Source organism: Athene cunicularia (assembly GCF_003259725.1).
Source record: "Athene cunicularia isolate RWA chromosome 20 unlocalized genomic scaffold, athCun1 chr20_part1, whole genome shotgun sequence".
Taxonomy (NCBI): Eukaryota; Metazoa; Chordata; class Aves; order Strigiformes; family Strigidae; genus Athene; species Athene cunicularia.
Window position 1 is genome coordinate 13,893,312 of NW_020799125.1, and position 12,385 is coordinate 13,905,696.

General features: G+C 37.2%; 1 protein-coding gene across 2 annotated transcripts in view; it reads left to right on the forward strand.

The window, feature by feature from the left end:
- The first annotated feature begins 3,406 nt into the window (after positions 1–3,406).
- ASIP (agouti signaling protein) overlaps positions 3,407–12,385 on the forward strand; it is a 39,049-nt gene continuing 30,070 nt past the window's right edge. Inside the window, exon 1 of one of the 2 annotated variants that reach the window (XM_026862078.1) lies at positions 3,407–3,489. The gene's annotated coding sequence lies outside the window, so the exon portion shown is untranslated. The remainder of the gene's footprint in view (positions 3,490–12,385) is intronic. The other variant, XM_026862080.1, reaches the window with a different exon arrangement.

Consider the following 12,385-nt stretch of genomic DNA (forward strand, 5'->3'; position numbering starts at 1 on the left):
GGACGGGGCTTTGGGCAACCTGGGCTGGGGGAAGGTGTCCCTGCCTGTGGCAGGGGGTTGGAACTAGATGGTCTTTGAGGTCCCTTCCAACCCAAACCATTCTACAATTCTGGGAAATACTACAAGAACTGTTCAAAAAGGACAGGCAATAGAGGGTATCCTTACCATGAATATTTTATAATTTAGTCTTCACGTAAGCACAAAGTCAAGAGCCTTCTTGCAGAGCTTGATGGGGCTGTGAAGTTAACTAGGCCATCCTGAAAAAAAGGACACATTTTTCTTTGTTTCAAAGTTTGTCGTGTCCTGTTTCAGAGTCGGTCCTGTGTGCTTATTTGCAATGAAGCTTTTCAAACTGGTATTATTAGGAGTTTCTACACCAGCTACAAAGAGCCTTGAGATCCAAATTTACAGATGGTTTTAAATGAGAACTCCATTTAGACCTATTAACTTCGGTCACCTGAAATTCTGGTCCTTAATATTAAATATTTTTACTCAGTACTAAATTAAAATTTTAGTACTGAGAAAAATTAAACAAAATAAACAGAAAAATTAAACAATACAATTGTGTTGTGTGAAAGGGGATAGTAGAAAAATATATAAATTCTGGAGAGAGGAGAGAATACATCTTATACAGTCAGAATTAAAACACTTGTAGAAAAAAAAATTGAGGTTTTGCTTAAAATAGCCTCAGTGACAAAAACATGTCAGTACCCTTCCCAGCTTAATTTTCTTTTAATATACAACTTAAGAGGCCTGTTTTGTAAATATATAACCAAATTCCCTACGGGAGGTTCCCTGTGTAATCACTGTCATAGGAAGCTGAAATAATCAGAGGTTTCAGGCAACTGTGAGGAGGCTCCAGCTGGTTCTGGCAAGGCTATATGCTGGCCATATGTTAGTCCAGGTTCAGCCTGATGCAAACCAGATAAACTGAAACAAGAGTAAAAAGCAGGGAAAATACTGAAAGGGAAGACAAATTGCATGGTTTCCCCTTAAAAATGAAATAAGAATTTTACATGATTACATTTCCATATGAAACCTCAGTTAAAGTGTAAATTCAGTATTAACTGTTCTTGGTTCTCTTTCTGGACAGTTTACAAAAAAGTTGTTCCAAAACAATTTTGTAACTAGATAATAGAGAATATTTTCATCTACTGAAAGCGTTACTTCCAGCTATTGAAGATTATATGTTCAAGAGCCTGCACAGCCCCAAAACATAAGAAAAAGGCCCTAGAAATTTCTTCTTGATGAAGAACATTTCACCATCTTTTTAAGGACCCTCTCTTTAAGTGTTTATCTGCTTCAAGTTGTTCTGTTTTTTTATTTCCTTCTTGAGAAAACTTGAATGAGTAGATTGCTTACATATGTAGTTCCAGTCCCCATACTTAGCAGTGACTGACATGCTCTCGCAGCCTGTGTGTGGTACATTCTGGACTGTGAAAAAGCACAGCTCGCCATGTGCAATGCTTTCAGCCCAGCTTTACTGCTGTCATGCCGCTAGCAAAAATAAAAATCAACAAGTTTTGCACGCAGTAAAAGCGAGGAGAAGCCTTATAAGACTGCACAATTCTTATTCATGCTTAGTAATTGCTTAATAAAAATTTCCATTCAAATAAATTACACTTGAGAAAAAGTAGAGCTGCAGAAAGGGAAATGCAGAGGAGAACTTACCCTGGGCCCAGTTAGCAGAGGTAGGTCTTGCAGAAGTGGAACTCACCTCACCAAAATGTCATCCCCCAGCTATCAGAGAAGCAGGAACTCGTTTGGATGCTGTAGCTCCAGACTTCTTCCTCTCCCCTTGTCCTGACATAATCTCTGGTTCTCATCAATCCAAGATCCATTTGGTCTCTGTGAAGCACAGCCTCTCCTCCCAGTCCTTGACTCACACAGTGGAGGATGGTGACCAAGTGGAAGACAGACAGAGAATGCAGTACATTTCTAGTACCTGTCTGCACCTTTCTTTTCTGTGAGTATGGCTTGTACAAGCTGAACACATCATGAACCAGACTGTACAAAATGCCATGGGCTCTTCCCCATGCTCCCCAACAGCAGAGGCTTTTGGCCACATCCCTGGAGCCCACAACCAACAGTGCCCAGGCACAGCCCTGACGCAGGACACAGCTGCTGTACAGTGCACGTCCCACAAGCCTTTCAGCGTAAGGATGGATGGCACACCAACACCACAGCAGTAGCGTGAGGATAGCTATGCATTACAACCAGGCATCCATGCAACCACACATTCGTTATGGTAGCCTTGTGCTTCACCCTGCTGCCCTACACAGCCAAGTTAGACCCTCTTCTGCAATATTTGGCCCTTCTGTGTCCCTGCCCCATTTTCTGTCTCCGGGCCACGACAGCGTTACCACTGTGGTCCTTCTCAACTTTATGAGTGGGAAAAGAAGAGGAGCCAGAGCCAGGCTACACACTCCCTCCTCTTCCCCTAGCCATTGGTGTTCTTCCATTTCCTGAGCAAGTTGCTGGAGTAGAGCTGCAGCACATATGGGATCAGTGAGTGCCCTGGAGGTGGGAGGGAAGGAAATGCTCTTCTGTTGGGGAAGGAAGAGGTTTCTAACTGTAGAAGGGGAAAAAACAAAAGCAGCCCCAAATCCTCAGATGCACATTGTACTACAAGCCAACGTCATCCTGACGCTAAATCAGAACCTCCTGGCAAAGGAACCCATCATAGGAGCCAGCAAAAGGCTGCCTTCTCTGCAGTCCCCCAAAGCTCACTGACCTTTTTTAATCCCCCACAAATTTGACAGAAATCCAGTACTCAGTGGCTTGATTTTAGCACTGGATGCTCAAAGGTTCCAGTGCTGTTGCCCACCATTACTGAGGTTAAATGGGGATTACAGATCTGGATGCCATGAGACCTCATGCCCCTGGGGAAGATGTGATATCTGGTTAGTGAAACCTTGTTTTTGAGGGATGTGTGTTTTTCTGGAAAACCTCAAAACCCCAGTAGACCAAATGTTCTGCCCCTTGATGCCTCCAAAAAGGAAAATGCCAACCCAATAGACTTCCCTCTGTGATGGCTCTGTAACCTGCTATCAAGACAATACTGAATATAGTCTTTAGGCCTTTGCTTTCTACTTTTAATAGCTGCCAATACCAAAGGCACAAAAGCAACAGGTCACAGCCATAGAAACATAACCATACATAGACAAACTAACATATTTTCAGTTGCTTGCTCCTTGAGAACTGCATACTGGATCTCCTATGTCTTGTGTACCTGATGTATAAATTTTTATTCTGTAAGTACAAAGGACCACGTGAACTGACAGCAGTAGTCCCATTTGACATTGCATTGCAGAGGGAGGAAAAGAAATTATAACCCTTTCAAAGTACCGCCCCTGCCAACGTGTCTTGCATATTCAATATAAGCAAGAACTCTCGCATCTTTAATTCACTGGTTGAAAGTTAACTTCTGATTTGTATGAGAAGAACCAGAATGGTAAAAATACAGACAGCAGAAGGCCTATAAGAAAGGTATGTGATATTGTGTTTGGAGTCTCGTTTCTAATGCAGCTGAACAAAATGTATTGAGCATATCCTGCTGTTCCTTGCTGCCCTTAGGCTATACTACAATGCCAGGATGCCTTAATGCTACAGCAGTTTTTACAGTTACCTCCTTTTCTTCAGTGGTTTATTTTTTAAGAAAAATAAATCTATAGAAAGGCCTTAAAACCTGAGTTACCTAGGGAGCTCTACATAAATCAAAGGATTTAGCAGGATTAACTTCACTTGACTTGCAGTAAAATTTCTTGCAATGAGAAAAGCCAGAACTGCCAGTCAATGTATAGCACTCAGCTATGACTTTCAAATCTGGCTGGAAGTACATTCTCCTCAGCTACATGCCTGGCGTGAGTAAATTATTTGTTATTTAAGTGGATGTTTTGCTTTTACTCATAAATTATTCATAAATTACTTTTTTTTTAGTGTTTTTCTGAACTAAAACAAAATATTTTAGGAAAATATAGCTCCAGCGAGAACTGTAGGTGTGATAATGGACTTATTTAGCAAGCTGAAATGAAAATACAGGGGACAGAGAAATCTATGGTTTAAACACTCTGCCTATATGTATGCATAAATCAATATATATCATTTGTTTTCAAAATAATAGCACCGGTCAGTTAAAACATGAAGGGTAATAACTACTTACCAGTTTTTGTGAAATAAAAAATGAGATGACAAGTTTTAGTTAAAGGAAAATATTAATTTCGGCAACTCTTCTTTATGGGCATGATAGTGTTTTCTTCCTGCTTTTTAAATTATCAGTTTTCCTTTAGAGATTGGACAGTTAAGACTTATAAATATCTTTTCATATGAAACATACTTTTGCTGCTTTTATTGTTTTGTCTTGTACTGGCCTTAAATTCTTTATATCATAGGGGGAAATAAGCAGTCTCTTCATTCTGGAGAATCAAATCTTGTTTCTGTTTCAGCAGTGATTTCACCGAATGTTAAATTTCTTTTCTTAAGCCATTTCCAAAATTTTTTTGTTGCCCTCTTCCAGTACCAGAAACTCTTATTTATAAACATTATACATTGTATCTGTTCGGATTTATACATGATGTTTTTATGATGTGCATAAAATTCTGAAACCTGTAAACACACTGGTGGCATTAACAAGGATCAGATGTCCGTTGCCTTTCTTGTGTAGAAAATAAGGTGGGAGTTCTGAATATTTGAATAATTTAATGAATAGGTCTTTAAATGTGATGCTTGATTCCATGTGCATGCCGTTTTGTGTCTCTCACAAACACTAAAGAATTTTTACGCTTTAAGATTAATTCTAGCAAGTATGTAAGAATGTGCACTCCGTTTGTTGAAGGAGGATGGCAAGCTCTGGCAATTTTTTGTAGGGCGATTAGATCAACAATCTTAATTTCCCATACCTTTAAGTTTTAAACGGTAGAAAACAAAAACCAAAACAAAACGAAACAGAAAAATTTATTGTACGGCTGGTTGTGCAAGGGATTTTGTTCCCTCCCTTTCAAATTCCTTTGCAACAAAAAATGTACTGATTTATCTGACAACACAGAGCAGCACTACTGAGAACTACCCATTGCAAAAATGTTGCAACAAACAGAAATGTGGGAACATTACTTTAATATTATGGGGTAGTAAAAATCCTTTTCTGTGTTTAATTAGAAAATAGATGTAGTAAAACAATTAAAATTTATTGAGGAGGTTCCAAGATACCACCAGCACAGCCTGTTTTAATGCCTCGATACATCCCTCAAAGTGCAGTAAATCCTTAAGGTGTGAAAAATGCTGTGACTGTAACATGAATAAACAAAGCTATGAATGTGGAATGTAAATTAGCTATTTCATTTAAAAAATTTTTTTTTCCTTTCATGCGTTGGTCACAACTATCATTACAACTTGTAATTTAAAATGCAAAGAATATAAGAATTTCATGTAAAATACTGAAGCAAACCTCATTTTATATATAGCATATATGTATGTAGTGCATATATTTGACATTTTGATGCGTGGTGATGCACTGCGTATTAGTTTTGCAGTGAGCAGAAATACAGCAGGTACTTCAAAGACTAATGGTAATTCCTTCCCTTAAAATATTTACAATGTAAAGTCCTGAAAACCTATCGCAGACGTGATCACAGCTGAAACAGATGTGACAAGTAACATATCTAGAAAATATTACGGGCAATAATTAAGGTATGTCTGCCTCCTTTAAGTTGATCTCACTATTGCCTCTTTCTTCCCTGTGTTATTGCTAATTCTTCCCTCTACCTGTTTTGCTCTTGCTGTCTCTATTCTCCAGGCAAGTGAAGAAACTTTTAACTAAGAACACATCCTCTTTTTTTTTACCATTTACATATAAGTTTTATACTGATATATATATAAATATATATAACACATATATACATTTTATATATAAGTAAACTTATATATATAAAATATAATGTTTTACCACTTTTTTCTATGAAAGCAGGAGCAAGCCAGCAAGTTTATAACAGAAATTTGAAATACTTAGTCTTCAGTTAAACTCTTTTCTGATTAAGTATGAAAGAACTAAAAAAAAAAAAAAAAAAAAAAAAAGGTTTAGGATTAACTGTTCATGGGTGATTACCATTATTAAATAAATATAACGAAAGATGGTATGGATTAATTTTTTAAGATTTTCAGTCCACACTGTGCCTAGTTACAATCCAAAAGCTTAGATATTTTCAATATTTCAGTGCTCAATATACTCTCTATAGTTCTCTTCTCTGATAAATACAGTATTTAAATTCCAAAGCAAAATCTTGTATCCCATATTGGCCACAATATTCTGAAAATTAGGCAACGGGTAAAGAGATAAGGTCAAATCTGGCTGAAAGACTTACGATCATCAGGAGAGGGAAAGACAACCCACGTTATGAATTTCCTAGCAATGAAAAGGAATTAGAGAAGCTGTGGTAATAGTGACCATAGAATACCAACGTGACTGGGAAGGGATGAGGGCACTTTTTTATGTTGCATAAACACAACAGCAAATCTAGTAGTAATCTGTAGCTGTGTGTGGATTTTACTCCTTTTGACAGCTTCCAGTGAAATCACATTCTTTCATTTCTCAGATTTGAAGATAAACCATTAAATACCAGACAGCTGAAGCCTAAAGATAAGACATTCTTCTGAACTGATATAGTAATATTTTACCAAAACGTAATACAACTATAAACAATATTTCACTCAAAGGCATGAATTGGGTCAATTTCTCTTGCATAGTTCATATGTGTTACTTCTCCAAATGCTAAGGTTTCTCTGACGGTTCTTGAAATACACCCATCTTCTGCATGAGTTATTACAGAAAAGACATTAATTTTATACCAGTGCAGCTCCACAGAACTAGTAGCAAGAGATGTACCACAGAAATAATAATGATCTTAAACTGCCTTCCAAAATCAGGTGTGCATAAAGGGGTATTTCTGGGAGTTTTGTTACATTTTTTCCCATACAAAAGCAAGAACTAGATCAGATATAATCTGTTTAGCCAAGTGATCTATTTTCAGGGGGGATCAGGACCTCGTATTTAAGAGAATGAGAAACATCGCTGAGATGATAGCCCTTCTGCAAAGGAAATCTTTCATAGCTGATTGTATTGTTTGAACCTCATCCTAGCATGATGTTTCAGACACTTTGTTACTCTATTATTAATTATTTTTATCCATTTTGTCATGTGTGGATAAGGATTTATTTTCTTGTAATAATCTGTTCCCTTTTTAAAATGTTAGGTATATAAGCTGCAAATTTCCACTCCGATGTTCTTTCTATTAAAAGATTTTTTTTTAGTTGACAGTTATTTCAGATTTACATTCCCAGATCTCACTGTACCTGAAAAATAGAAATGTTTCTAATCAGAAAATGTCTGATAAGACATATTATTGACTTAAATTGATTCAGAAATCTCATTAGAATCTCAAAGTATGGAAATGTGGAAATGTGATTTTGCTCAGACAGGATTTCCTCTCCTTACACTGTATTTCTGCCCAAAGACACGTTACTTCTTCTCTTAGAAGTAAGCGACATGATCACTTCTGATTGTCGTTTCAGCAAATATGTTTAGATCACCTGCCGATATTAACAGGCCACAGAAGCAGAGAAACTTCTTCCTACTAAAACCAGTGACAGTTGTAAATATCAGCAACATTTTTTTTTAAGCTGGGCTTTCAACTTTCTTATTCATATGTTAGCAAAAACACCTTAAGCCATGTTGCAAAGGTTTCCAGAATAGCAATGGTTTCCTGATAAAAGCATTTGCAACTGAGGGAAAAAGAAAATTAGAAGTGTAACATTCTCGCTCTGTATAAATGTGCTGAAATAAGATAGATCAGGCTGCTTTCTTTCACACAAACATAAAAACAAAGAGATGTTGCTGAGAGGATTCTGGTCTGATACACCCATGAAAGACATCAAATCCTATTATACGGTAGTATGAAGCAGTTAAAAAATATGATCTGTAACTATCCACAGACTATTCAATGGACTTTGCAGATGATGAATGCACACTGATCCTTGTCTGAATGGCAAACAGACCACATGCGTATCCAGATCCTTATGGGAACAGAAGAAAAACTCCTTCTCTCGTCTCATCCAAGTCCTAATGCAATTAATAACATCTGCAGAAAGATGTGCATATGAGGAGGATACCAGGTACAGGTAGGAGGCAGGCATCAAAGAGCCAGGGTGTTACACAACAGTATGTGTTGGGTATAACAAACAGCGATGAAGGGTATGGTGAGGGAGACAGAAGAAATTACAAGGAGATGGAGAGAATGATAAAATGGGGGGAGCTGACAGCAAAAAGCGTGGCTAATAAAAAAAATAAGGTGAATAAAGGAAAGACAGAAAATAGAGCATGAAAACATATCAAAGAGAGGAAAGGGAAACAGTTGGATAGAAGAAGAAGTGTGGAAAAACAAATGTCACAGTTCCTTCTTCATATGTTCATGAGGCAGTACAGAAGAGGAAGAAAAGCCAAGATGTGCCAACTGTGGAAAGAAGGCAGAAATAAGGGAGAAAAAGGAAAGTCAAAATAAATACAAAATTAAACTTACAAGAATAGCAAATATAATGAGCCAAATGAAGCACTGACTGAGATCAGAGAAGAGACGCACAAATGCACACACACGACAAATCTTTCACAAGGCTACAATGGCTAGTACTGTGAACGCAAACCAGGTTTCCTGAATCATGTCTGACAACCTAAACCATTCTCCGGAGTGACAGCTGAGTTTCATTTCAAAGCATCACAGAGCAAATCCCTGGGATTTCTTTCTTTCTTAAATGAGAAAATTAATTACATCCCATAAATGTCTACAGTATAACGAGATGTAAATTCAGTGCCTCAAGGCTGGAATAGAAGCTCAGCGCAGAATTTGGCCCTAATTCAGATAACAGCAGTGTCTGAAAAATAGATTTGCCTTTATGGAAAATTTTGACTAGGTTATTTTTTATTTCAAATTGAAAACAAGTTAAAACCAGAACATTGTTAACTTGAACTTTTGAAATGGAGTAAGAACAGCAATTTTAACATAAAGGAAAAATGCTGATGCCATTAATTCCCCTGCAGATATCAGCACATAGCGTTTTGTAATTGAAATTATTTCAATAGGAAAATTTGGTAGCAGTTAAAGTTTTTCATGTGATAAATGTCAATTTTAACAACTGAGAACATTCCAACTCTCTAAAATTCAATCAGTTCTACTGCTAAGTGTGCTGGTTTATATTCATCACCCAACAAAAGTGAAGCAACACAAGCAAAGAACAATGAGGGAAAAACATGTCCTTTCAAAAGCCTCAGAAATATTTTATGCTCATGCAAGCCTGTCTTCCTCCCACTCTCCTAGGTTTCTTCTCAGAGCTACTCTGTGGAGCTACTCAGAGCACCACAGTTATTTTTCCTTATATTGTTCGTCTCCACCTGGTCCCTCAAACATTGCTTCTCAAGCATCTCAAACACTTTCAGGTAACTCACAGAAGACGCATTTTTCCCCCACATCTCTGGTTGCTGGACACATCTTTCCTTCATGCAGGAACTCAGTGGGAAATCCCAAGTACTCCAGGATCCAAGCTCTGGAAGCTTTTTGGAAAAGCAGAGGCATTTCCTTTAGTAGGAACAGAAAGACCCAGATGTTCTGCAATATAATTTTGCTCATATAGTAACACCGAGCATCATAGTTTCTGCAAAACTTTTTGGTCTTTGCTGTATTTGTCTGTAACAACAGGTGAACAACATTTAAACTGGTTTTAGTTACTTCAGTTGATGTCACAAAATTTAGGCAAGTTTATCTACACCCATTTCAAATCAAATGAGGGAATTAACTTTCAGTTAGATGTTCCAAGGAGTACAGGCAAAATGACCTAAGCATGTAACATTGCCCAAAGTATCCCGATCTTCCATGGTACAGGTTATGTCATTATATGTAATTATAACTAATTATCTGTGTATCACCGAGCTGGGTCCTCGTACACTTCGGCTGGCTTGCAAAGCACAGAGGCTTGGCCACAAATGCCCGGTTTCACATTAAAAACTTAGTTCCTGACAACATCTTTTCACTATTATTGACGTACTACAACAGCACCTATCTTAATAAAGAACATTAAAAGAGTGTTACCTCTTTTATTGTGTAATGATGTAAATATTAAATTCTTAATCATTACTTCTCTAGAGCATTTAGAAATTTCTCTTTATCAGGGCAGAGAATGGAAAAACGCATTTCTTCACATTTTCTTGCAAAAGAGACATCTTGGATGCAGAAGGTTTTCTTTGATTTAAAAAATTATTCAGTTTGAAGCAAAAAAAGGTGTTAGCAGCCCTTTTTCACCCTAGTGGGGTTTAATTTAAATGCTGAAAGTCTACATTAGTGCTATCAGCTTACTGCGGTAGGAATACTCCCTAGCATTGTATTTGCATAGTGATACTACATGGTTATATAAGTCTTTTGTGAAAAGCTGATCTTTGGTCAAATTTTATTCTCCAACTCTAATCATCTCCATGTAAATCTGGAATTGTTGCATTATGACTTAAGTAAAACTACTTTAGACTTCTGCCTCTGAAAAAAAATTAAATTACCTTGAATTGGGAAAACATACAAACCCATGCTCACTTTTAAGTGTTTGAATAACTTCACTCACTTTAATAGATTATCTACATACTAAAAGTACATAGTTATGTGGGTTTTGCCCCCTTGGAGTCTTAGCATATCAAATCCGTTTTTAAATTGCATGGTCATGGTCTGTTCATTGTTCTGTTTCACTAGGGAAGAGGAGAACCGAAGCTGAAATCCTGGTACAAAAAAGGAGAAAACAGCTTTTAATGGAGAAAAGAAAAAAATAAATAAAATCAACCTACTTACAGAATATACATACAATACTGCTAATAACTGGAGTTTCCTAGGAAATCAGTCATGACAGATATTCAGGACAATCACAAGAGCACAGTATTTCAAACTAAGCTATTAAAAGTCAGTGACGAGTTGGGATAATTTACTAGAAACTGTCTACAGTATCTTTGTTCCCTCTCGGAAGAAATCTGTGGTTAAATAGATGGAAACTGAAAGACTTTTCAAATATGGCAAAAAGTATTCTACTTTCTAGAGAGCACTCAAGAAAAAGAAAGGGAAAAAAAAAAAAAAGGCAGCTTCACAATCTCCTAGTGCCTTAAATAAGAAGTAGTAAAAAAAAATAATTTTTTTAACTTTTGATGTTTACAAAATTTTCTGGTATGTGGATTATGAGGAGTGGTTCCAATGCCAAGGCAGCAGTTCCCATGGCCCCTGTCTTTTGCCAATGTTTCAGGTTCTGTAAAGTCAGCTTGTCTTACTTTATATCGTCTTTCTCACTTAAGCTATCACATTTTGGGAGGCCCACTAAAAAAAAAAAAAAAAGGTATTTTTTTCCAACCTAGGAATAGTCCTAATGAGATCTTAAGGGAACACTAAAAAACTATCTTTATAAAAATAAACTTGTTAATCACACAAAGAAATGCAAAGGGTCTGCAGTTTTATTTCATGTCAGGGCCTTTCCCCTCTCCCTCATCGTTTTTATACAAACACTTCTGAGATTGTTGAATCAAATTTGAACATTTGGCTTCCAAAAACCCATGGACATTTTGTCATTTATTCCAGTCTGAAACTTTTGGTGCAAACATGAGCCATCTTGTCAGCAGCTAAATAGCTTAACAATTACTTATTTCTATCTATCCCCCTTGCACGGAACTTAACTAAGTAGGCATAAAAAACCCCAGACCTCATGGCACAGATGACATGCACATGGCTGTAAAATAGCCAACAAAAAGTATTAATATAGCATCGAAATGCATAATTAAACCCTTGAAATTTTAAAGGAACATTTGATATGTCTTGAATAATTGTGTCCACATTCTGGTAAACTCATCTGGTTTTTGTACGTGCAGTTATCAAGCTTAAGAAAAAAGCCTTTTCTGCCCTGTGTTCTTATGTTTAGTTACTCCACAGAACTGTTTCATTGCAGTGGAGTTAATAGATTAAAAACTCTGCTATTTTCATGCTTAGGAAACTGCTGAGGAGCTGCTTGCGTACATGCCCAGCATTTATAATGATCTTTCTAGGGACCGAGACTGCCAGACACAGAAACTTGCAGTAATGAGCCCTCAACAAGTACTAAAGAGTGCAACAGCTTTTTTTATCTGCAGGTCTTTTCAGTTGTTCCCCTTTTTCTACCTGAGTGACAGAAGAAACTAGCTGCCATCAGCTGAAAATGTCTCTGCTTGAAGACTGCTGGATCAGGACAGTCCCTATGGCTTTTCAATGGGGAGAAAAAGGAGGGGCTGAGGGTCAACATTCCACCAGATTTTTTCAGACCAACAGTGAAACAGAGAAGGGGGGGGGGGGGG